Here is a 26,546-nt window from a genome sequence, read left to right as displayed (position 1 = left end):
AAACAAAATCTAATATATCAACTCTGTAAGCAAAATGTAATTAACTTCTAGCAAGTTTTCAAGTGCTTAAACTAAAAGGACTGCAAGCAGATTTCTCTGAGAAAATTGCAAAAGCTAGTGTTCAAGAAAAGATGAGGACTTCATTCTCGAAATTGGTACCAACTTTGTAATTCCTATATTCTTATAATACTATTTGAGACAAATATTGAAGATTATGAGAGCAACTTAAAAATCAAGTATTCACCTTCAAAAATTTTAATGCAAATGCAGGACATCTGCAAGCCATCACAAGTAGTATGTGGGACCCTTTACATATTTAAATATTTGAACACTAAGGATCACCTATCATACTTTACAAACTGCAGAGTTACGTTGCTAAAACTTAACTTCAGCTTAACTTCAACTGTCACACCAGCTGAGGTTACCACGAAGGACCATCCTTCTCAACCTTTCCCCTCGCCTGATGCACGGTGACCCTCAGGTTAAACCACCACCAGTCTCTCTCAAATGAGAGAGCAACCCAATGGTCCTCTGGGACTATTGCTACTTTACCTTTACTATAATTTGTTAATTGTTATATAACGTTACACTCTCCATCAAAAAGGTGATCAAATAATGCTTAAATTTCAAGCAAAACAGTTCATGGTGGAGAAATATCTGCTGGAAATAGGCAGGTTGCCTAATCTCCAGGTGACCTGATCTAGACGGATTAAAACAGCTCATGTGCTTGGCACCTAAATGTTAACAGTTCCCAAGTAAGCACATAGACTTAGGACATTTCTGGATCAGCAACCTCACCACATGGACTGCATGGTGGCATAGTGGTTAGCACTGCTGCCTCACAGCGCCAGAGACCCAGGTTCAATTCCCGCCTCAGGCGACTGACTGACTGTGTGGAGTTTGCACATTCTCCCTCTGTCTACATAGGTTTCCTCCCACAATCCAAAAATGTGCAGGTTAGGTGAATTGGCCATGCTAAATTGCCCGTAGTGTTAGGGGAATGGGTCCGGGTGGGTTGCGTTTCGGCATCGGTGTGGACTTGTTGGGCCGAAGGGCCTGTTTCCACACTGTTAAGTAATATAATCAAATCAAACATTCAGACACTCCTTAAAGACACAGCAACTGGCAATCCCTGGTGTGTTTGGATTTCCCTGAATATCTACTTGATGTTCACTCAGTGTAGATCTTGCTCATTGTGTCAACTTTAATCTCACCTATATTACAAAAGATGCCTAATTACATTTCTAAAAGTACTTTACTGACTGTAAAGCAGTTTGGAAAGGTTTGATGTCATGAAAGCCATTACATAATGCTAAGTTCTTTTTGTCACTTTCTACTGCCATGTTATCATCTGACGTTTTTCTGGCTTGCGCAAATTTTATTAAGCACACAGTGACGAAGGTGTTTGCTCACCAAATATCTGTTTTCTTAAAACCACCATGTCTTCGAAGATTTTTTTTTGGCATAAAAATTTACAATTGTAAAGCTCACAGCAGCTGTTACTTTTATCACAAAAGAAATCATATAATCAAAAAAGTCTTTATACTTGAATTTACATGCATGGCGAAAAAAGGCAGAGTCTAAATTAGCAAAAGAATGTGAATGTTGCTGATAGTTGGATGGATAATACGTAAAAGTACCAAGACATTCAGCCTTGAAATAGCTTAGAAAAAGGAGATTTCAGAAGTGATCCAAAACTCAATAATGTTGGAGCAGAGCTTATTGAACCAACCATTGAGAAACAATTTTTTAAAAAGTGCCAGATAAGCAATGCATATAAATATTAGCATCAAGCTTTGAAAACTTCTAGCTGCTTAAAAAGCCAAGAATAAATTCTTAATCAGTTGTCGGATATCATGAACTCCTTTGCTAGCTTGTGACACATGGGCTTGGTTAAAAAGGTAACAAGTTTGAAGAGATTGTGGTCTTGATGAGCTGTAAAGCATTTTGGAGTGATTTCTGCGAACAGGACTGATTCCTGATGTTTTTCAGTCTGACTGCATTGTAAGTGCTAACACTTGGACTGTGGATCATAGTTTGAAAAGTTATTTCTGCAATCCAATTCTAGACAGAATTTAAAAATATTGTGATTTGAAATATGCTCAAGCCATAATGTAAAAGTAGACTAATACCCTTATTTTCTAATGCAAGATTAATGCAGCAATCTGTGGAACGCTAAACTTAGGATTGCGCCATGACAACATTAATATTGCTCTACATTGATACTACTTCAAATTGTAACAGGTTCTCACTTCTTTAACTGGCATTAACAGTTGCAGAGTGTATTTATTCAGTTTAACGAAAACTGAAGAACAGGTGCACCGATATCAACGTTACAATATACCATTGTATATCTACTTAAGTACAGCAAACCTCATAACAGAGGACAAGATTTTGAACACTAAAGGCAAAGTACAGATTCCAAATTACAGTCAATATTTTAATGTTATATATTTGTATTTCTTGCTAAATTATTTTGCGAATAAAAAAGCAAATATCCCCGGCATTCTGGCATCTTCATCGAAATCTAATGATACTGCTTTAAAGCTGTTCACTCGGGACCTGGAACTTTGAACCACATTATTGCATACACTCGGAAACAGTGGTTTCCTAATAATTGGTCCACCACCAACTAACTTGATCTTGTGCTCCCACGCAGACATTTACTTGGAGGAGTCTTTAATTTGCAGAAAATTCCAAAGTAATGAAACAGAACTCAGAAGAACTGCAATGACGCTCAAAAGCTATGCAGATATGTAATTTAAATATGTACATATTCTTAACACTTATTATAGTTTGCCACTCTTAGATATTCAAAACCCTGCCACAAGATTGACAGAACAAAAGATTTGTTTTATATAACACCTTCCGTGAACAGTCAGACATTTCAAATTATGTTACACCCTATGCTGAGGAGAGATAATCATAGTCATAATGTAGGAAGTACAGCAACCAATCGGCGTACAGCATGGTACCACAAATTAAAAACTAGACAATTTCCAGATCATGTTTTCGTTGTGTAATTTTACCCGAGGTTTAACTGCTGGCTAGGACATAGGCTAATTTCACTGTTGTTCTTCAAAAGTAACGCCATGGATTATTTTCCATTCACCTTAGCAGGCAGGTGGAGACTCAGTTTAATTTCTCATGCTTAGAACAGCATCTTCCTCAGGACTATGCTGCAGTGTCAATTTTGAATCTTGTACTCTAGACCTTGAGTCAGACTTATCCTAGGACCTTGTAACTCAGAGGCACAAATGTTACAACTAGGCCACAAGATTAATTTCCTATACGTCAACCAGTTTATAGCAGTGTTTTCCCACTCTGATACCATTTCAAGGTTTGACCATACCTATCATTTGCAACAACACAAGATTTAAAAGGGACTTTGTGGTCGCAATCCACAGTTTGAGAAACCCTGATTACACTAACACTGTTTATTTTAAACATTATTTTCTGCTCTATTTCTTATTTGTGACAGTGTTGTAGATTGCATACTATTTTACATATTAACAACATTACAATTATGGTATTTAATAACAGTGCTGCTTTAAAGCATTTCATCAAAATGAGCATCCATAAATTAGAGGTGTAATGACATACAATGAACATCTGAGTCACTTAAATGACACACTGTGCAGAATGGTACAATGCCAGTCACTTACACAATGTCATTTGTTATGTGGTATTGGCAATACTCAGATACATTTAAGGCATCATGTTAAACCTAGTTTTTGTAAAGGTGGAAAATAGCCAGTTAAACAATTGATAAGCGTTTTATTCTCATTAGTGAAATTATTCTCAATCTATCAGGGATCTGTAAAAACTGATTTAAAAATGTAAGATTGCATATATTTAAGAAATATTTTCAGTAAAACTGAAATGGAACATTTCCAATTACCAAGTCATTACATTTCACACATTTAAAAGTAATTGTCCTGAACAACCATTTTAAAATCATACCAGTTAAGAGGGAATGGAAATATTTCAGTTACAATGCACAGAATTATTGTGCATGCTAGAAATGAAATTAAAACAAAAATGGTGGAAATAATTAACCAGTGTAGTGGCAACTATGGAGAATCAAATCGTCCATTATGGTAGAGACCTCTGACTCAACTCACATTACTGATGATCAGAGCCCCAATATGCCCACAGCCACAGTACTTATGTGGGGCGTTTAAACTTTAGACTGTCAGTTTTACCTTTCCCAGACCACTCAGTGGTTATGACAGTGGAATCAGATAACGAAACCACTTGGCTTTTTGCACTACAATTTCTTCTAAATTTTTGTAAAATGCAGAGAACTTTTCATAGCAGGTAGAAAACTAATGTAAAACAAAGTAAATTAGCTGAAGTGTCAAAGCACTCCAGCACCAGTGATAACATTCACAAGACCCACCATCCTAACAGTGTTCATTTAACTCTTCTACTTCAAACTCACTGTTCATCCCCTTCTGCAACAACCAATTTTCCAGAATCCTTTGACTTATGTCCAACTGATGTTAGAGAAAACAAGGTTATTAAGGAGTGGGAAGGACAGCGCTGTTGAGCATTCTCAAGGGGTAATGCTTAGGGCTGGAGCAGGCAAAAGGGGGTGTTAACAGTGCCAAAGAGTGTGGGAGAAGATTGAGCATGGTCAGTGAGAAAAGGTTGTGTTATGATGACAGCGACATTTAAAAGAAATGCAAATCTATGAACTGAAGACTTAAGGGACACACTTTCAGTTAATGACAAGAAACAGGGCATGGCCATGACGGCATTATACTCGACAATTTGCCTTCTGGTTCTCTAAGCTCTTCATCTCTGCTGGAACTGGCAAGTATAAACATTCATAAAATGGTAAATAGACAGATTTAAATCATCGTCGCTCATTGAAAGATCTGGGTCAATGCTTCAGATTGACGGCCTTTTTATTAGAACTGGCAAAAATTATGTGCAGCAAGTTGAAAACAAATACAGAGTGAAGAAACCAGGCAGGCAAATGATAGGTTGGAAAGCATGAGAGTTTAAGCTAAAGGCAATGATAAAGTAGGGCATCTTTTAACTATAATAAACTAAATCTTGCATCTAAATGATGTGATAACACTATGCATGTCACTACTTATAATAGTTGGCTGACAGATTCAACCACATGGATGTAACATCAACAGAAAAATTATGTGCAAATAGGTAGCTCATTAGTAACATGAGACATTCCATTTACTTATTAACTGTTGGCAAAATGCATTTGAGGCAATTTATCATGAATGAGAAGTTAGTAAAAAAGTCAGCAATTGGGGCTAGCAAGTGGCCACAAAGCATATTTTAAACATCTAAATAAAGGAAATAAAGGCACGGTGGCTCAGTAGTTAGCACTACTGCCTCATAGCACCAGGGTCCCAGGTTCAATTCCAGCCTTGGGCAGCTGTCTGCGTGGGTTTTCTCCAGGTGCACCGGTTTCATCCCGCGGTCCAGGGGTGTGCAGGTCGGGTGAATTGGTCATGCTAAATTGCCCATAACGTTAGGTGCACTAGTCAGGAGAAAATGGCTCTGGGTGGGTTACTCTTCAGAGGGTCGGTATGGACTGGTTGGGCAGAAGGGCCTGTTTCCACACTGTGGGGAATCTAATCTAATCTAAAATAAACAAATAAAGGTTATTGTGCTTCAGAAGTCTATGCTTGGTCTGATCTTATAAATTACTTGGGATGCTAAAGAAAAAGTAATGATAAAACCTACTGACCTCATCAAAATAAATACTTATCACTTTGGTGTATTTGTTATTTATGTTATCATCATGGGAGATGAAGCACAACACAACTAGGTGTGAGGCCTTCAGATCAGGAGACCTACTCAAACATAAGGAATCCAAGCATGACCTTTGCAGAGCCATGAAGACTGCCAATACTGACCAAACTAGAGACTCAGACAGACACCCAGTGACTATGGCAATGACTGAATGACATCATAGGTTCTAAAAAAAAGACAGCACAAGATAGCAGATGATGACCTATCCCTCCCAGATCCACTAAATGCCTTTAAGCAGAAGTTTGGCGAAGAGGTAACACCCAATCCAACAAGTCCTGACGAAGCTAACCCAACAGTCACTGCATTGAAGTCAGTTGAACTGAAGTGATCGTAACGTGTACTGAGGCATAGTGAAAGATTTAATCTTGCGAGTATTAGAGGCAGATCACATAGTTAAGTAGCACAGATAAGTAAATAATAGGTAAACAGAGGCAAAAACAAAAACACAGCTACAGGCGAATATTAAGAGTTTTTGAATCCATTAAGTATTCTAACAACAGTAGGGTAGAATCTGTTCCTTCTACCCAATGTCAAGGTTGAAGGAAAACATTGCCAGGGTGCGATGGATCTTTGAGAATGCTGGCAGCCTTTCCTTGACAGCAGGCCTGGTAGATGGATTCTATAGATGGGAGGTTGGCCTTTGTGATTGCCCAGGCCAGTTCACCACTCTCTGTAACCGTTTCCAATCTTGAGTGGTACAGTTGCCACACCAGGTAGTGATACATCCAGACAGAATGCTAAGTTGGCAAGGGTATTCGCCAGCAGGCCAAATTTCCTCAGTTGCCTGAAGAAAAAGAGACGTTGTTGGGCCTTTGTAACCAGTGACTCCACACGAAGAGTCCAAGTATGCTTGTTGCGGATAAACACTCCCAGGAACTTGACACTCTCCACCTGTTCCACCTCTGTGCTATTAATCTGTAAGGGGACATGAGTAACATTCTGCCAAAAGTCAATAATGACTTCCTTAGTTTTGCCAGCATTGCGAGCTAGGTTGTTCTCAATGCACCATTTTCCAGGTCTTCTACCTCCTGTCCTTGGTCTGTTTTGTCACCATCTGAGATTCGACTGAAGGAAAGCGATGGGACCAGACAGAGTGTCAGGTTGTGCGCTCAGAGCATGCGCAGATCACCTGGCACAGGTCTTCTCGGACATCTTCAACCTCTCCCTGCAGCAGGCTACTGTCCTTGCCTGTTTCAAAAGGGCCAACATCATCCCTGTGTCTATGAAGACTCATGCAGTATGTCTCAATGACTACCGCCCAGCAGCCCTCATGTCGGTGGTCATCAAGTGCTTTGAAAGGCTGGCCATGGCATTAATCAACTCCAGCCTCCACACTGATCCACGTCAGATGCCATATCACTCCTCCCTAGAACATCTTGACATTAAGAACAGCTACGTAAGAATCCTACTCATTGACTACAGTTCTGCCTTCAACACTATTGGATGTATGGATGCATCATGACCTGGTATGGCAACTGTACCATTCACGATCGGAGACGGTTCCAGAGAGTGGTGAATTCAGCCTGGACAATCACAAAGGCCAACCTCCCATCTGCAGAAGCCACCCACCAGGCCGGCTGTCAAAGAAAGGCCACCAGCATTCTCAAAGATCCATCCCACCTTATTCTTGTACTTATCCAAGTGTCTGTTAGATGCTGTAACTGTGTCCACATCCACGACTTCCTCAGAAAGTTCATTCCAGACATGAACCACCCTCGATGTAAAATCTTTGCTCCTCACGTCCTCTTTAAATCTCTCTCATATCACCTTAAAAACGTGTCTTCTAGTCTTGAAATCCCCCATCCTAGTGGAAAAAAAAACTACTATATAGCTTCATGATTTTATAAACCTCTACAAAGCCACCTTTCAACCTTCTATGCTCCAGTGAAAAAAATTCCCAACCTATAGAGCCTTTCTTTTTAACTCAAACCTTCCATACCTGGCATCATCCTGGTAAATCTCTTCAAAACCCTCTCCAGCTTAAAAATATCCTTTGTATAACTGGGTAACCAGAACTGAACACAGTACTTCATCGGGATGGGTAAATGAATAGGAAGGGTTTATAGGGATATGGGCCAAATGCTGGCAAACGGGACTAGATCTATTTAGGACATCTGGACGTTTCCGTGCTGTACATCTCTATGATTCTAAGAGACTTCACTAATGTCCTGTACAACCTCAACATGACTTCCCAACTCCTATGCTCAAAAGGACTGAGCAAGGAAGGCAAACATGCTAAATGTCTTTTTAACCATCCTGTGTATATGTGATCAAACTTCAAAGAATTACGTACCTGAATCCACTAGGTCCCTCTGTTCTGCAACACTACCCTAGGCCCGACCACTAATTATACAAGTCATGCCCTCATTTGTTGTACCAAAATGCAATTCCTCACATTTATCCAGATTGAACTCTATCAGGCATTTTTCAGCCCATTGACCAATTTGATCAAGATCTCTTTGCAATATCAGAAAACCTTCCTTACTGACTTCTAACCCACGAATTTTAGTGTTGTCTAAAAACTTATATTATAATAACTTCAACATTCAACATTCTCATCTAAAGCATTTATATAAATGACAAACAAAAGAGGACCCAGAACTGACCTCTGTGGGACACTACTGATGACAGAACCTCCAGTCTGAAAAACAACTGTACCCTCTGTCTCCTGCCGTTAAGACAGTTATAGAGTAATAGAGACGTACAGCACTGAAAAAGATCCTTCGGTCCAACCCGTCCAGATTCCTAACCCAATCTAGTCCCATCTGCCAGCACCCAGCCCATACCCCTCCAAACCCTTCCTATTCATATATCCATCCAAATGCCTCTTAAATGTTGCAATTGTACCAGCCTCCACCACATCCTCTGGCAGCTCATTCCATACAGGTACCACCCTCTGTGTGAAAAAAGTTGCCCCTTAGGTCTCTTTTATATCTTTCCCCTCTCACCCTAAACCTATGCCCTCTAGTTCTGGACTCCCTGACACCAGGGAAAATACTTTGTCTATTTATCCTATCCATGCCCCTCATGATTTTGTAAACCTCTATAAGGTCACCCCTCAGTCTCAGATGCTCCAGGGAAAACAGCCCCCCGCTCTCCCTGTAGCTCAAATCTTCCAACCTTGGCAACATCCTTGTAAATCATTTCTGAACCCTTTCATGTTTCACAACATCTTTACGATAGGAAGGAGACCAGAACTGCAGGCAACATTCCAACAGTGGCCTAACCAATGTCCTGTACAGCCGGAACATGACTTCCCAACTCCTGTACTCAATACTCTGACAAATTAAGGAAAGCATACCAAACGCTACCTTCACTATCCTATCTACCTGCGACTCCACTTTCAAGGAGCTATGAACCTGCACTCCAAGGTCTCTTTGTTCAGCAACACTCCCTAGGACCCTACCATTAAGTGTATAAGTCCTGCTAAGATTTGCTTTCCCAAAATGCAGCACCTCACATTTACCTGAATTAAACTCCATCTGCCTCTTCTCAGCCCATTGGCCCATCTAGTCAAGATCCCACTGTAATCGGAGGTAACCCTCTTCACTGTCCACTACACCTCAAATTTTGGTATCATCTACAAACTTACTAACTGTACCTCTTATACTTGAATCCAAATCATTTATGTAAATAACAAAAAGTACCGATCCTTGTGGCACTCCACAGGTCACAGGCCTCCAGTCTGAAAAACAACCCTCCATCTCCACCACCACCCTCGGTCTTCTACCTTTGAGCCAGTTCTGCATCCAAATGGCTAGTTCTCCCTGTATTCCATGAGATCTAACTTTGCCAGCCACTCTCCCATAGGAATCCTTATCAAACACCTTACTGAAGTCCACATAGATCACATCTACCCCTCTGCCTTCATTAATCCTCTTTGTCACTTCCTCTAAGCCCTTCCTATTCATATACCCAGGTGCCTTCTAGACATTGTAAGAGTACCAGCCTTCACCACTTTCTCTGGCAGCTCATTCCATACAGGTACCACCCACTGTGTGAAAAAAGTTGCCCTTAGGTCTCTTTTAAATCTTTCCCCTCTCACCCTAAATCTATGCCCTCTCGTTCTAGACTCCCCCATCCTAGGGAAACGACCTTGTCTGTTTACCCAACCATGCTCCTCATAATCTTATAAACCTCTATAAGATCACCCCTCAGCCTTCGACGCTCTAAGCAGAATAGCCCAGCTTATTCAGCCTCTCCCTATAACTCAAACCCTCCAACCCTGGCAACATCCTTGTAAATCTTTTCTGAAGCCTTTCAAGTTTCACAACATCTTTCCTATGTTTAAACAAACTACAATCAGCATAATAGCAATTTGTGCAAAAAAAAAGCCATGATTCTACGATTAAAATAAACAAGGATCACCTAGCTTTATTGTATTATTAGTCATGGTAGATTCAAATTACATTTGAAAGCAATACTGCAGAAATATAACTGCAAACAAAAATACACCACAATTGCCACACTGCAAGCAATAACTTAGTAAGAATCAATCCACTTCATCATTTTGAAGAATAATTAAAATGGTGGGTTTTCTGCAATAATGAATAATACCTCTCACAGAAATTGCAAGATTCAAGGGAAATTAATCACACCAAGGGAAGGAAAATATGCTTTGAAATTTACCATCAAACTAAGTGGACAGGAGCTTCCAATTTGATGGCACTAAGCTGATTTTTTTTTAAGTTGGCAGTATCCTGTCAGATAATGACAATTTATGCATTGCGACATTTACAGTGTATCCAAGAGGGTACAGTAATTAAGGTTTACTCTTTGGAAAGTATTAAGAGTTTCAGTATAATAGTTTACATGAAAGAAACTTCACAGGTGGCTTGGATATATTATCAGATCATGAACAGTTCTGAGTAGAACAATTGTTGTGACCACACTAAATATTACGACATAATCCTACCTAACCGAGTAGTCCAATAGAAATGTATGAATTGCCGAACAAGTGGATACATTAACACAGTTCTAGTGACACGTTTTAATTTTGGCAAATGATTAAATACATGCAGAATACAAGTATTTTCCCCAATTTGTACTTTTGAACAATTATCACTTTTTGGTCATCTAGAAAGTAACTGAAAATTTGCAGGGATATAACAGAGCCAGAGAGAAAACACAACTTCCAAGCAATTGACTGAACCAACGCATTGAGAACCACTTGTCCAATATGTGGCAGGAAATTGGCTTTTCAGCTATCTTATAATTCATAGAACCTGAATGGAGGCAGGTCACCCTCAATTCTGAGGAACCATTACCAGAGAAGAAATGACCTAATTTTTTGTATCAACTAATCAGAAATACAATTTGTTTCTTTGGATTCCCAATTAACCAGTATGCTTGATGACAGACTTAAATCAAACCAATGTCGTCCCAAACAGCAAAGAGATTTGAAATCAAGGAACAATGCATCAACAGACAAAACCCTTTTTTGTGTTGGGGTGAGGTGGGATAGAAGAGGGGGATTGGGGGGGTGGGGGAAGAGATAGTGCGAGAGAGAGAGACAGAGACAGAGACCTAGACACAGAGAGACAGAGAGAGAAGAAAGAGACATAAAGAAAGAGAGAGAAAGCAAAAGAAAGAAAGACTAAGAAAGAGAAAAGGCAATATAGATTACATACTAAAATCGTTGACCCAATTGTAACAATGTCATTTTAAAAAACATTGCAAACTTCTGTTAGGCTTATGGCTAAATGAATTAAAGGCCACAACATTTATAATACCTACAGTTGACATCACAATTTCCAGTGGAGGGCTTGCATTGATCAGCCTAAAAAACTACGTTGTTCGCATGCCTCCTCCACTCCCAGAAACAAGCAGGGTTATTAGATAACAAATCTTTAATACTAATTGACTTTGTGAGTCAATTAAAGTTTTATTTTCTCCTCTCCCCTATGTAAGCAGCAAAGTCACCATCGCAAAGCAAGAAACAGCACACACAAATCTGACTAAACCATCTACCTGATCTCAGTTTCACTTTTGTTTTCTCCTGTTCTTCTCTCCTGTCTTATCCTAATTGCTTCTCACCTTGCACCTCTTTTACCATTCAACTCATTTTCTTACCCTTCCAACTGGGCTGCCATGAATTTGCACTTCTGTACCTGGTCTTGACTAATTAATTAGAATTCACATCAAATCAGGAAAACAACTCTTCAGATTTTTTTTTAAACAATTCTGTCATTTTTCTATGAATAGTTGATTCACTGACTATCTCCAACATGCCAATGCTATAGTTGGACGTGATTTTGACAGGCAGCATCAAAAAAAAGGTAACGGGGTAGACCATCTGACCCTTCAAGCCTGCTCTGCCATTTAATATTATCTTCTTAAGTATCGTGTCTGCACTCTTGCCTCATACCTTTGATCCATTTACCCCTAAGTAGTCTTCTTGGAAATATTCAAGGGTTAGCCTCAACTGCTTTCTGTGACAGGCAATTCCATTGGTTTACCATTCAATGGGTGAAAAACATCTCTTCATTTCAGTCTTAAATGGCCTACCCTATTATCCTTAGAAAGTGACCCCGGTTCTGGAATCCTCATCCTTCCTACATCCATCCTGTCTAGTTGTGTTAGAATTTTATATGAAATCTCCACTCATTCTTCCAAGCTCCAGTGGATATAGTCCTAACTAATCCAGTCTCTTTTCAGAACTCAGTCCTGACATGCCAGGAATCAGTCGGGTAAACCTTTGTTGCATTCCCTCATTAGTCAGACCATCCTTCTGTAATCCAGAACTGCACAAACAATTCCAGGAATGTCTCACTAAGTTATTATCTTGACAATGGCAGCAAGACAACTCTGCTCCTACCTTCAAATTCTCTCGTTATGAAGGCCAACATACCATTTGCTTTCTTCACTGCCACTGCACCTGCATGTTGACTTTCAGCAACTGGGATACAAGAACACCCAAATTTTGTTGCGCCTACCGCTTTCCCAAACTATTGCCAAACTAGCTGGTAGCTGGTTTTGCTACCAAAGTGGATAACCTCACACTTATCTGCATTATACTCTGTAGTGCATTAACCCACTCACTCAACTTGCCCAAATCACACTGAAGCATCTCTGCACCCTCCACACAATTCACCCTCCCAATTTCTCATGTGGGACCTTATCAATTGCTTTCTTAAATTCCAAGTAAACCACATCCATTGGTTCCGCTTCTATCTTTAAAAAATTCCAAAAGATTCGTCAAGCACGATTGCCATGCTGACTCAGTATAGTCTTGTCACTGTTTTCCAAATACAATTGCTAATCCTTGAGGTACCATGCTTAGTGTCAATGCTCTTTTACTGCTGGATCCATTGATTACATAATTCTGCTAGCAATAATACACTGTTTGATATGTTAAACTACATTAAAAATCAAATCTGTTTATATGGCCATTGTTGCATTATTCCTAAAAGAAGGTTTGTTATTTGAACATTACTATACGCTTTGTTTCCATTCTGCAGAAGTAAAGAATCTGAAGAACACCATCTCTGTTGTAACCTCACTAACACAACACTTAACTCCCTTCTTGAAAAAAATTCTTGAGTACCAGCAAACTGAAGTTTTTATTAAATATTATTGTGGCCAAGAGTGCACAACATTTCAAAGCTCAAATAATCAAAATATAATGCCTAAAACCTATTAGATTCTTTAAATCATTATCACGGAGAGACAGGGAAATAGACAGCATTTCTTTGGACCAAAAGCTAGTTTAGAAAGCATAAGCATCACCATGTTTACTTTAAAGCACATGGTGCATCAAGAATAACAGTGAAACAGACATGATTATAAGGCAGTAGCTTAATCCAGCAAATCCCATCAATACAAATCTCAGGACCAAAAAGCACAAATTGATGAATCTTGGAATAAAATTTAGGTTAAAAATAATACAACTGATGTGTGAGTCATTCACTCAGCAAAACAAAAATGCATGCAAGAGACAATATGACAGTTTTGAAGCAAGATGGAATTGACAGTTAGTTACAGAAAGGGAGAGGTGGGATAAGTAGCTAATGATCTTTATCAGGCTTAACAACGAACAAAAAACTTTAATTATGACAGTTGCACTAAAGGTAAAGGAACTATCCTGATCCATCCAAATAGTTAGGCAAGGTACCTGATATTAGTGGAATGATTTCTTGCTGGTGAGCAAGCTTTAATATGCAAGATCTGAACAGGCTGGGGCTGTTCAGTCTGTTTTTCCCAGAGTGTGCGAGAGGCTGAGGAGTGACCTTATAGAGGTTTATAAAATCATGAGTGGCATGGATAGGATAAATAGACAAGGTCTTTTTTCTTGGGGTGGGCGAATCCAGAACTAGACAGTATAGGTTTAAAGTAAGAGGGGAAAGATTTAAAAGGGACCTAAGGGGCAACTTCTTCATGCAGATGATGGTGCGAGTATGGAATGAGCTGCCAGAAAATGGTGGAGGCGGAAACAATTACAACATTTAAAAGGCATCTGGATGGGTATATGAATAGGAAGGGTTGAGAGAGATGTGGGCCAAGTGCTGGCAAATGGGACTAGATTAGGTTAGGATATCTGGTCTGCAAGGACATGTTGGACCGAAGGGTCTGTTTCTGTGCTGTACATCTCTACGACTCCATCTCATTATGTAAAACTACTAAAATAAGCATTTCACACATCGGGCAGAGTTTACTATCCTTTTCTTTTAAGGCACAGGGGATTATAATGCAGGAGCATCCACTGTGTGTTCCACATAATACCAAGTTCTTTGAACCCCACCATCAGCACGTAGCTATTCGCACACCACTTTATACCACCTTTAATGAGGCTTCTAGATGCAGATCTGCAGTAACAACAGTACTACCAATATTTCTAGATTTATTAAAAATGTTCAGATACTTGGCTGCTGGCTAATGAATTCCATAGTATAATTTCAGTCTGTTCTAGCTACTGCATTAATAACAAAAATAACAGAAGACCCGAACCTTAGATCATTTGATGTGAGTGTGAGAAAAAAAACGCAAAGGTTGAATTTCAGAAAGAGTGGTTGAGAGTGCAAGAAAGCTAAAAAGAATTTCAGAGAGAGGAAGAAATGAAAGTTAAGTTTGAAAGAAATACATTGCTTTTAAAATTCAGACAGTAGGATAGGTATGATTATTCAGGATTTATATTAGAAGAACAAGTACTATTTTTGCCAGCGAAGAGTCTAAAAAGACTTATCCTCAGACATACTCGTCCAGCTCACAGTTTAATTTTAGCAGAAAATTTGGACCATTCTTCAAAACATTCAGTGAATCAAAATTTATTAAGACAGGTCATTGGTGGGAAATGTTTGCCTTTTCACCTCCGAAGCAAATTTCAATTGTGTCCTGATAAAAGGGTCATAATAAAGGAGAAAATAAAAGATCGAAGGTTACAGAGATCAACTCTGGCAAGAGTACAACACACTTCCAGTGGAACACAAAATATCACCTTAATAATATTTCCAAAATAACAAAATGGGATTAGTCGAGAAAAAAATGAATTGTTGGCATATGAAAACAAGGCCATTCTGACATTATTGTTTCAAAGTGAGAAATTAGCATGAAAACAGAAATTTCTGGAAAAAAACTCAGTAGGTCTGGAAATTTCTGCAGTTGCAGTTCTGAACAAAGGTCACTGGTCCTTTCCCCATTGCTGCCAGACCTGCTGAGATTTTTCAGTAATTTCTGTTTTTGTTTCTGATTTCCAGCATCTGCAGTTCTTTGGTTTTTTTTTAAGAAGTTTGACTTGCTGAATTTACAAAATCAATTTCAATGTGAAATATACATACAAGTGACAAAACATTGACTCTGGAGTGGTTTGACTTGACTAAAACATTCTTTGCAAAGATAAAGGGTGTAAGAAAAATTATTGGTGCCAAGTTATGTTAATGCTATAATGTTTACATCCTACTAATTCTACTTGCTACTGTACTTTTGAGTTAAACTTGTATAGTTTGCAATATGTAAATTAAAGGATTATCTGCACAGTCTGCAGAGGAGTTTAAGGATATGTTTGGCAGGAAAAAGGATCAACCAGGGCCTTTGCTGTCCATGTCATGCTAGAAAAATGAGGAGATTGAGGTTCAGTATATTACAATCACATTAGCTGTTAAATTACTAAATCGAAAGGGATGATAAGTAAATACATTTAAATATACTGATGCCTTTGAGTGCTCAGGAGCAAGAATTGTAATGAGTTCGAAAATAATAAATTTAGTCTTCCTAATATTTAATAGGAAGAAAGTTTCGCTCATGCCCATTATAAGGACATGATTGGCTTTCTTCATAAATATATAATTACAATCAGGACACAACTATCTCTGAGTGAGCCAAACCGTTTACAACTTTTACAAACACAGATACATAGAAAATAGGTGCAGGATTCGACCATTTGGCTCTTCAAGCCTGCACCACCATTCAATACAATCATGGCTGATCATGCAATCTCAGTATGCTGTTTCAGCCTTTTCCCCATATCCCTTAGTTCCTTTAGCTGCAAGGGGTTGTGTTCTAGTGCAACCCCACGCTACAGAAAAATCATGCTTTAGAAACAGCACTTAAAGTGTTGGTGCTGTAATTGTGTTACAGCCAACACATGTTTTAAAAGTCCATGTTGTAGAAATAGTATCCCCATTTCAACAACTGCGTTACAGTGAATTTGCATTGACAAAACGTGCATTGTAACAGGATGACCTGCAGTCTCCTGATTCTTAATGATTTCAATGGTCCCTGCTTTGGTTACGTGTAAACAAACAGCCGATTTCTTAGTCTTCTGTGTGTGTCTTCTTACAAGCAGGTAGTTTAGCTTAGTAGATTGAGAAACCTTAAAGATTACCTCCAGATCATCCACTCTTGTGGCACAGTGGCATGGTCCACATAAAAAACATTTAAACTAATCATTCCCACTTTTAAATCAGTACTTTGGAACTGTAAGGTATATTGATACTTTAAGATCTTCCTTAGTCTATCTTTTGCTTTGACCTGGAATTCACATTGACCTGGAATCATTTAAAATCCTAACAAAGGCAACTGCAGACCTTCTGTTTCTGCCAAAACCCCAACAGGGGTGATCCATGTCCAGGCTTCTTTCACACTTTTGGCTTGTTAGAAATGTCTTTTCAGGTAACATTACATTTAATATCTCAGTCCGCAAACTATATTCCTATAACATATAAATATGTAACTTCATGATTCATAGCACTTCACTGTGTATAGGTCAATAATTTGATACCACTCTTCTGCCTAGAAATGCACTCACATTAGAGATCAGCTTCAACTTTGTATTCAGAAATACAGGTTTTACTTACCATGTAAGTCAGCATACAGGATCAAGCAAGCGCAAAAGGCCACTCAAATAAAAGCAAAATATTATGGATGCTGGTAATCTGAAACAAAAACAGAAAATGAACTTCTCCAACACTTCCTGCTGTGGCTCATGCAACCAAGATGATATGTGGGAGTTTAAGAGATGCCCACACAAAAGGAGACTGCGCATTGTGAACAAGAAATAGGTATCCAAGAAAAAAAGAAAGAAGGACAAAGCTGGTTTCAAGCTAAAGGTCAGAACTTTTGCTAAATAGCCAGAGAACTGCTGCAGTGAAGGAAGTGACTAACCAACCTGCCAATCAGACCAATGAGGGAGTTCAGTGTTCCTGAAAATGTTGTTGAGAATAGAAAACTAAGGAATCTTAACTGGAGATACCTAAGTTTGAATGCACCATGAGAACAGAGATCAAGTACTGGCATGGTGTTGAGCAGCAAGTATCGGAATGAGTCTTTGAAAACAAAATGGTTCGAATATAGTCGAAGTTTTAACAGTACAAAAAAAAAGGACAAGCTACTGACCATACCTCCTACATTCATGCAGAAAATTTAGTTAATAAAAATGCAATGCATATACACAGGCATTTATGCTATAAAAGTTAAGCCTTGAATCCCAAGATTTCAGAATAATGGCCTGTTAGTGTAGCAGTTTTATGGAAGAAAAATGTCAGTGGTTGGTATAGAAGGCAAAGGTCAGACAAAAACTACCAGAATACCTCTGCGGCAAAATTACCAGTTTCCAGGAATTGATATTCAAATATTATACACTAAGGGGTAAATGTACGCTAAACTTCCAATTCTCCAAGGAAAACAGCCCCAGCCTATTCAGCCTCTCCCTGCAGCTCAAGCCCTCCAACTCTTGCAACATCTTCATAAATAGTTTCTGAATCTTTTCTAGTTTCACAACATCCATTCCACAGGAGGGAGACCAGAATTGCACACACTATTCTAAAAGTGGTTGAACCACTGTCCTGTACAGCCGCATCACGACCTCCCAAATACTATAATCAGTGCACTGACCAATAAAGGTAAACATACCTTCTGCACTATCCTATCTACCTGTGACTCCACTTTCAAGGAACTGTGAACCTGCACTCCAAGGTCTCTTTGTTCAGCCACACTCCCCAGGAGTATAAGTACCATTAAGTGTATAAATCCTGTCCTGAATTGCCTTTCCAAATGCAGCATCTCATCTTTTTGTTTATCAAAATTAAACTCCATTTCGACAGTGTAAAAGTTTTTTTTTTGAAAGAGAGGGAGAAAATTTTGGAATTAATTAAGACGTATAAAACATTTCAAAAATGTCTTTTCACTTCTGGGCTCAGTGGTTAGCACCGCTGCCTCACAGCACCAAGGACCCAGGTTCGACTGTCTTTATGGAGTCTGCACATTCTCCCTGTCTTTGCATGGTTTACCTCTGGGTGCTCCAGGTGTTCATCCCACACTTGAAATGTGCGGGTTAGATGAATTGGCAATGCTAAATTACCTATAGCATCCAGGGTAGTGCAGGCTAGGTGGATTAGCCACAGGAAATGCAGGATTACAAAGTAGGGTAGAAGGGTGGGTCTTGGTGGGATTAAGAGTTGGTGCAAACTTGATGGGTTGAGTGGCCTGCTTCTGCACTATACAGATTCTATGGTTCTATAGACTGTGACAACATGATGTTTACTTAACTCATTGAGAGACTCTGGATTCACAGTGACAAAAGCATATGACTGTGACAACAGTCACTGTGAATCCAGAGTCTCTCAATGAGTTAAGTAAACATCATGAAGTGGCATGGCAACTCTGATAACAACTTCCAGACTTGCGTGTGCTTAACCATGGTTCGCGGAAGAGTCAGAGTCATAGAGATGTACAGCATGGAAACAGAGCCTTCGGTCCAACCAGTCCAGATATCCCAACCCAATCTAGTCCCACCTGCCAGCACCGGGCCCATATCCCTCCAAACCTTTCCTATTCATATACCTATCCAAATGCCTCTTAAATGTTGCAATTATACCAGCCTCCACCACTTCCTCTGGCAGCTCATTCCATACACTTACCACCCTCTATATCAAAAAAGTTGTCTTTTAGGTCTCCTTTATATCTTTCCCCTCTCATCCTAAACCTATGCCCTCTGGTTCGGGACTCCCCCACCCCAGGGAAAAGACTTTGTCTATTTATCCCATCCATGCTCCTCATGATTTTGTAAACCTCTATAAAAGGTCACGCCCCCCACCCTCCACCCAAGCCTCTGACATTCCAGGGAAAACAGCCCCAGCCTGTTCAGCCTCTCCCTATAGCTCAAATCCTCCAACCCTGGCAACATCCTTGTAGATCTTTTCTGAACCCTTTCAAGTTTCACAACATCTTTCCGAAAGGAAGGAGACCAGAATTGCACACAATATTCCAACAGTGGCCAAATCAATGTCCTGTACAGCCGCAACATGACCTCCCAACTCCTGTACTCAATACTCTGACCAATAAAGGAAAGCATACCAAACGCCGCCTTCACTAACTGCGACTCCACTTTCAAGGAACTATGAACCTGCACTCCAAGATCTCTGTTCAGCAACACTCTCGAGGACCTTACCATTAAGTGTATAAGTCCTGCTAGCATTTGCTTTCCCAAAATGCAGCGCCTCGCATTTATCTGAATTAAACTCCATCTGCCACTTCTCAACCCATTGGTCCATCTGGTCAAGATCCTGTTGTAATCTCAGGTAACCCTCTTCACTGTCCACTACACCTCCAATTTTTGTGTCATCTGCAAACTTACTAACTGTACCTCTTATGCTTGCAGCCAAATCATTTATGTAAATGATAAAAAGTAGAGGACCCAGCAACGATCCTTGTGGCATTCCACTGGTCACAGGTCTCCAGTCTGAAAAACAACCCTCCACCACCATCCTCTGTCTTCTACCTTTGAGCCAGTTCTGTATCCAAATGGCTAGTTCTCCTGGCATTCTGTGAGATCTAACCTTGCTAATCAGTCTCCCATGGGGAACTTTGTCAAATGCCTTATGGATCACATCTACCGCTCTGCCCTCATCAATCCTCTTTGCTACTTCATCAAAAAACTCAATCAAGTTTGTGAGACATGATTTCCCCCACACAAAGCCATGTTGACTATCCTGAAATCAGTCCTTGCCTTTCCTGTCCCTCAGGATTCCCTCCAACAACTTACCCACCACCAAGGTCAGGCTCACTGGTCTATAGTTCCCTGGCTTGTCCTTTTCACCTTTCTTAAACAATGGCACCACGTTAGCCAACCTCCAGTCTTCCGGCACCTCACCTGTGACTATCGATGATACAAATATCTCAGCAAGAGGCCCGGCAATCACTTCTCTAGCTTCCCACAGAGTCCTAGGGTACACCTGATCAGGTCCTGGGGATTTATCCACCTTTATGCATTCCAAGACATCCAGCACTTCCTCCTCTGTAATCTGGACATTTTGCAAGGTGTCACAATTTATTTCCCTACAGACTATATCTTCCATATCCTTTTCCACGGTAAATACTGATACAAAATACTCATTTAGTATCTCCCCCATTTTCTGCAGCTCCACACAAAGGCTGCCTTGCTGATTTTTTGAGGGGCCCTATTCTCTCCCTAGTTACCCTTTTGTCCTTAACGTATTTGTAAAAACTCTTTGGATTCTCCTTAATTCTATTTGCCAAAACTATCTCATGTACCCTTTTTGCCCTCCTGATTTCCTTTTTAAGTATACTCCTACTGCCTTTATACTCTTCTAAGGATTCACTCTATCTATCCGGTCTACACCTGACAGATGCTTCCTTCTTTTTCTGAACCAAACCCTCAATTTCTTTAGTCATCCAGTATTCCCTATACCTACCAGCCTTTCCTTTCACACTAACAAGAATATACTTTCTCTGGAATTTTGTGACACGCTGCTCCATATTTTATAGCTTCATACTTGCCAGCACTCAAGAAATTTCCTAGTTATTCTCAACACAAACTCAGGTCCACAGGTGCCCAAGTTCAGCTTTCATTTGTTTGCAACTAATTAGTAGAATTTGAACAGGTTAGGATATCTGGTTGGCATGGACAAGTTGGACCAAAGGGTCTGTTTCTGTGCTGTACATCTTGATGACTAGATTAGATTAGATTAGTTACAGTGTGGAAACAGGCCCTTCGGCCCAACAAGTCCACACCAACCCGGCAAAGCGCAACCTAACCAGACCCCATTCGCCTACAGTTATCCCTTCACCTAACACTACGGGCAATTTAGCATGGCCAATTCACCTAACCTGCACATTTTTGGACTGTGGGAGGAAACCGGAGCAAACCCACGCAGACACGGGGAGAATGTGCAAACTCCACACAGTCAGTCAGTCGCCTGAGGCGGGAATTGAACCCAGGTCTCTGGCGCTGTGAGGTAGCAGTGCTAACCACTGTGCCACCGTGCCGCCCAATGAATACCTCCATTCTTTCAAAAGAAGGCCTCAGCAATAACCTTGTTTATAATCTTTGCTGAGCTTTCAACTTATTTCCTCCACTGGCTGATATGCATTCAGTTTATAAACTCTGCTTATCAATGCATCAGTCTTAAATTCAGACAGCATGTCCAAATCTGAATTCACACATCATTACCATTTGTTTCCTAGGTCTGCATGTCCTCTCTGCTGAGCTCAAGTTGCCAAGTACTTTTCAAATTATGTAATGTGGTTTATTCCCCTTAAGGGCCAGACAGAATATAATTTGATGTCAGCAGCTGAAAAAGATAACAAATCAAAACTATATGGCACGACGAGAAGATCAGACTCTGACAGCTAATTACAGAATACACCAATAAAATTGACTGCTCTAATATATGAACAGAAAATACTCAATAGGCCTGGCAGGGTTTGTGGTGAGAGAAATTGTTAAAGGTTCAGGTCTCCAACCTTTCATCAGAACTGGGCCAGTTGACTGTTTCAAGTATTTTCTATTTGGATTTCAGATTTCCAGTCAGTATCCACAATGTTTTGCTTTTATAATCGACTGCTCTGGTGTGAGTACACCTTATGAGCAAAACACATTGAAATGCAAAATTTCCATGTAAAAATGTTGCTTTGAATCAAAAACACATTCTTGAATGTAAAGGAAAAGTGGAGCAAATATGTTGCTCTATATCAGCCATAATATTCCAAAGCGTTCATTTAATATTTAAAAATATAAACAGTGGCATGAAGTACTTGACAAATAATAAATAGTGCTAATCATGGTTAAGAGCTCAGAATTGAATTACTTTTATCCAAAGGTCCCATGTCTCCCATACATTGCTCCAAATACCATTGATTCCAATTCCAAACAGTTCCCTGTAATGTCATTATCAAGTGATATAAACTGTACATAAACCATTAAATTATTTATTTGGCTCCCCATGTAAAACAAAGTGAGAACTGCAGAAGCTAGAGATCAGAGTAGAGTGTGTGGTGTTGGAAGAGCACAGCAGGTCAGGCAGCATCCGAGGAGCAGAACCAATATTTTGGGCATAAGCCCTTCGTCAGGAATGAGGCTTGTGGGCCAAGGAGCCGAGAGATAAATGGGAGGGGATGGGGGGGGGGGGGGGGGGGGGAAGGGGGAGGTAGCTGAGAATGCAATAGATAGATGAAGGTGGGGAAGAAGGTGATAGTACAGAGAGGAGAGTGGAGGGATAGATGGGAAACACAATGGACAGGTCAAGAAGGCAGTGCTGAGTTGGAGGCATGATTACTGGGATAAGTTGGCGGGGAGGGGAAATTAGGAAACTGGTGAAACAAACATTAATCCCGTGTTGTCGGAGGGTCCCAAGGCGGAAGATGAAGTGTTCTTCCTCCAAGTATTGGGTGGTTAGGGTTTGGTGATGGAAGAGGCCCAGCATCTACCTATCCTTAGTAGAGTAGGTGAGGGAGTTGATGTGTTCAGCCACGGGGCGGTGGGTTTGGTTAGTGTGTGCGTCCCAGAGATCTTCTCTGAAATGATCCACAAATTGGCATCCTGTCTCCCAGATGTAGAGGAGACCACATCGGGTACAATGTGGAAGCACAGGTAAATTTCTGTCAGATGTGGAAGGATCCTTTGGGCCCTTGGATGGAGGTGTGTGTGTGGGGTGGGGGGTGGAGGGGTGGGGGAGGAGGGCGAGACGTGTGCACTTCTTGCAATGGCAGGGGAAGGTCCTGGGAGTGGGTTGTGGGCCGGTTGAGGCCATGGATCTGAAAAGGGAATCACAGAGGGAATGGTCCCTCCGAAACACTGATACGGGTAGAGAGGGAAATATATCCCTCGTGGCGGGGTCTGTTTGAAGGTGGTAGAAGTCGCGGAGGATGACGCGATGTAAATGGAGGTCACTGGGGTGAAAGGTGAGGACCGGGGGTTTCTGTTCTTGTTGCGTTGGGAGGAATGGGATTCAAGGTCGGAAGTGCAGGAAATGGAGGAGATGAACTGGGGGACATCATCGACCAGGTGGGAGTGGAAATTGCAGTACTTTAAGAAGGAGGCCATCTGGGACTTTCTATGGTGGAACTGGTCATCCTGGGAACAGATGCAGCAGAGGCAGATGAATTGGGAATAAGGGATAGCATTTTTACAGGAGGCAGAGTGGGAGGAGGTGTAGTCCAGGTAGCTGTGGAAGCCGGTGGGTTTGCAGTAGGTGTCCATTGTTAGTTGGTTGCCGGAGCTAGAGGTGGAGAGGTCCAGGAAGGGGAGGGAGGTGTCCGAGATGGTCCAGCTGAATTTGAGGTCGGGGCGAAAGGTGTTAGTGAAGTCGATCAACAGTTCAACTCCTCATGGGAGCTGCATGTCCAATATTTTCAGACACAATTCAGTATTTTTCATTTTTGCTAGGTGTGGTTTAGAAATTGTTATCAGTTGTATTATTAGGACATACAGTACAACAGCAGGGGGATATTGTTGAACAAGACACTGGTTGTACCGCAATTGGAATATGCGGTCACAATTGAGGTCACAGTAGTAGAGGCAAAATGTGAAAGAGTACAAAAGTTAATTTATAAGAATGGTTCTAAAAATGAGAAACTTTAGTTCTGAGGACAGATTGAAGAAGATGGGACTGTTCTCCTTTGGAAGAATAAGGCTAAGAGGAAATTTGAGATAGGTTTGCAAATCATGTGTCGGCTGGATAGAGTAGATACGGAGAAGCTGTTCCTGTCTGTAGAAGAAAAAAGAATGAGGGGGCACAGATCTAAAGTGATCTGTAAATGAGGCAAGGGTGAGCAATTAATCGACGTTGCTTCATAGCAATCAATACTAATCATTGGCAAGGTGAAGATAGTCTAATACAGCAGGAATGGGCTGCATGGTGGCTCAATGGTGAGCACTGCAGTCTCACAGCACTAGGGACCCAGGTTTGATTCCAGCCTTGGACAACTGTCTGGGTGGAGTTTGCACATTCTCCCTGTATCTGTGTACGTTTCCTCTGGGTGTTCCAGTTTCCTCCCACAATCCAAAAGACGTGCAGATCATGTGGATCGGACATGCTAAATTGCCCATAGTGTTAGGTGCATTAGTCAGAGGGAAATGGGTCTGGGTGGGTTACTCTTCGGAGGATTGGTGGGGTTCAATCCTCATGGATTCCCAGATTTGGACTATTAGATCGGGACCAATTTTAACCCATTTAGCCACACAAGTTATAGTTGTATAGTACCTGTGGAAATTTTGTTATCTTAACATTTACCAGGATATTACAATCCTAGGTGATGGTAATCCTGGACAAAAGAAAGATTCCATAATGAAAGTGGCTCGATAGATATATTTAACTTTTGCAGTTGGATACCACAATGGTTAGTCGCTAAAACAAAATCAACATAAGGTTTCAGATGTTCTTTAAGAAAAGATCACATTTTTTCTAACAGAAACAAAAAACAAAGTTTAAAAGATCTTATGGCAGAGTGGCAGTACCCCTATCTTTGAGCCAGGGGGCCTGGGGTCAGCTCCCACCAGTTGCAAAGCTGTGTACTAACAACTCTGAACAGATTGATAGAAAATAGATTTTTTTTAAACAAAGAACTGAACAGATACTGTGAAACAATATTTTAACGTGTTCCAACAATTTTTCCTCGTATCTCAACACTTAAGCATTTTGAACTTAACTGACTACTCCCAGATTATTTTATTTGGGATGATGGAGGCAATTTTATAATGCTTCTCCAAATCTGCCGGCATGAACTTTCTACAGTTCTGATTGCCTAATATTTTTCAGTTCTAATAAGTTGAAGATTTTCATCCAAAGCTTCCTGACTTGGAAATTCCACTCAAAAAATATTGGTTGCAGCAAATAGTTCCCTGAACTAAAATTCTATTCTTTTGCTAAGAGAAACCTTTCTCCTTTTTGAACTGAACTTCAACTTTCCAGTCTGTTGCAAATGTGGCGATATGAACATTGCATTCATTAACACTACAGGGCTTTTCTAGGAACTTAACTGCAGTTATACATTTTCTTGGAAGTGATTACTTAGGTCACGGTTCCGAATAACTATCTGCCCTGTTTTTTAAAAAAGGATCAGCACAGAATTGACTCTTATCCATCTACCTCCATTTTAAAATGATGAAAATCAAAAATAAAACATTTATATTACACACCTTTCATCACAATAGCATTAAATAACAGAATATGACACCAAGCCAGCGAATGAAATATTAGGATAGACAATCAAGAGTTTGGTCAAAGAAGTAGATTTTATGCAGTAAAATAAAGGAGGGAGTGAGGTAGAGAGGCAGACAAATGTTCATTTTTATTTCTCACCTTTTCAAAAAAAGATTGCATGACGCATAAACATATGAATTTGCTAAGGACGATTAGCCACAGTCATACACAATTTAAAAACTCACCCTTGCTGGAGTTCACATTGTTCTGGAATCTAAATTTCAGCCAAATTGCATCCATTTTGAAAAGTGTCCCATTCTACAGTTCTCATCTCAAATCTAAGTTGCCCTTCAAACCCATTTGCTCATCGTACCAGCAAACACTGTTTGTCACAGGCAATTGTATAGCATTTTTAATGTTTAAAGTTTAAATGTTTAACTGTTTAAAAGTATTGTTTAAACATTATGTTTAAAGTATTGTAAATGTTTAAAGTATTGCTGTAAAAATATTTTGTAACATATTTTAAATGATGACCAGTAGATTTTGACGAATATACCTAAAAATGGATTTCTGAAAAAAAATAAGCATTTTGTGTCAGAATTAAGCAACACCTGTGCGTAAGCAAATTTCAACATCACAGAGAAAGACTTTGAAGATATGTCAAATTATTTCCTGGTTAGACTGGGCTATATTAGCCAGCTTCTTTATGAATTGAAAAAATTTCAGAAACATACAGTGAGTATTTTCAGAGAAAAATTCCAACTTAAATTTCACAGCCTCCTCAACTTCCAACAGTGATTAATTCACCCTATGAAAGCCTAGTCAGTTTTATGGGGTAAGGGCTGCACCAAGCACATTACCTCTTGTGCTAGCTTTAAAGTCAGT

At 40.1% G+C, this 26,546-nt stretch overlaps 1 protein-coding gene across 5 annotated transcripts in view; it reads right to left on the bottom strand.

Annotated features, from left to right (window-relative positions):
* spopla (speckle type BTB/POZ protein like a) overlaps positions 1-26,546 on the bottom strand; it is a 209,615-nt gene that overhangs the window by 116,590 nt on the left and 66,479 nt on the right. The window contains exon 2 of one of the 5 annotated variants that reach the window (XM_072579715.1): positions 17,079-17,156. The exons of the other annotated variants lie outside the window; for them this stretch is intronic. The gene's annotated coding sequence lies outside the window, so the exon portion shown is untranslated. The remainder of the gene's footprint in view (positions 1-17,078; positions 17,157-26,546) is intronic. 5 annotated transcript variants of the gene reach the window in all.

Source organism: Chiloscyllium punctatum, chromosome 10 (assembly GCF_047496795.1).
Source record: "Chiloscyllium punctatum isolate Juve2018m chromosome 10, sChiPun1.3, whole genome shotgun sequence".
Classification (NCBI taxonomy): Eukaryota; Metazoa; Chordata; class Chondrichthyes; order Orectolobiformes; family Hemiscylliidae; genus Chiloscyllium; species Chiloscyllium punctatum.
Note: the sequence above shows the minus strand (reverse complement) of the source record. Positions and strands in the feature narration are given on the sequence as shown.